Source organism: Cariama cristata, unplaced genomic scaffold (assembly GCF_000690535.1).
Source record: "Cariama cristata isolate BGI_N322 unplaced genomic scaffold, ASM69053v1 scaffold38136, whole genome shotgun sequence".
In the NCBI taxonomy this organism is placed as follows: Eukaryota; Metazoa; Chordata; class Aves; order Cariamiformes; family Cariamidae; genus Cariama; species Cariama cristata.
Window position 1 is genome coordinate 1 of NW_009623334.1, and position 228 is coordinate 228.

The window sequence follows — 228 nt, forward strand, 5'->3', positions numbered from 1 at the left end:
ACCCCCGCTCGCCCAGCATCCCCACGCAAGGCCCCGCTGAAGCACCTCCACGGGGGGTGTACCGCTGCCCCAGCCTGGGAGACACAGACTCGAAGCAGGGCCTTCCCTCCCCCACCATGTCCCCATGCAGACCCCGGAGAGGGCCTGAGCCCCCCACGAGGGACACTGACACCAGTGTGTGTGATGTGGACACAGGGCCGGTGCCTACACCCCTCTGACACGGCTGGC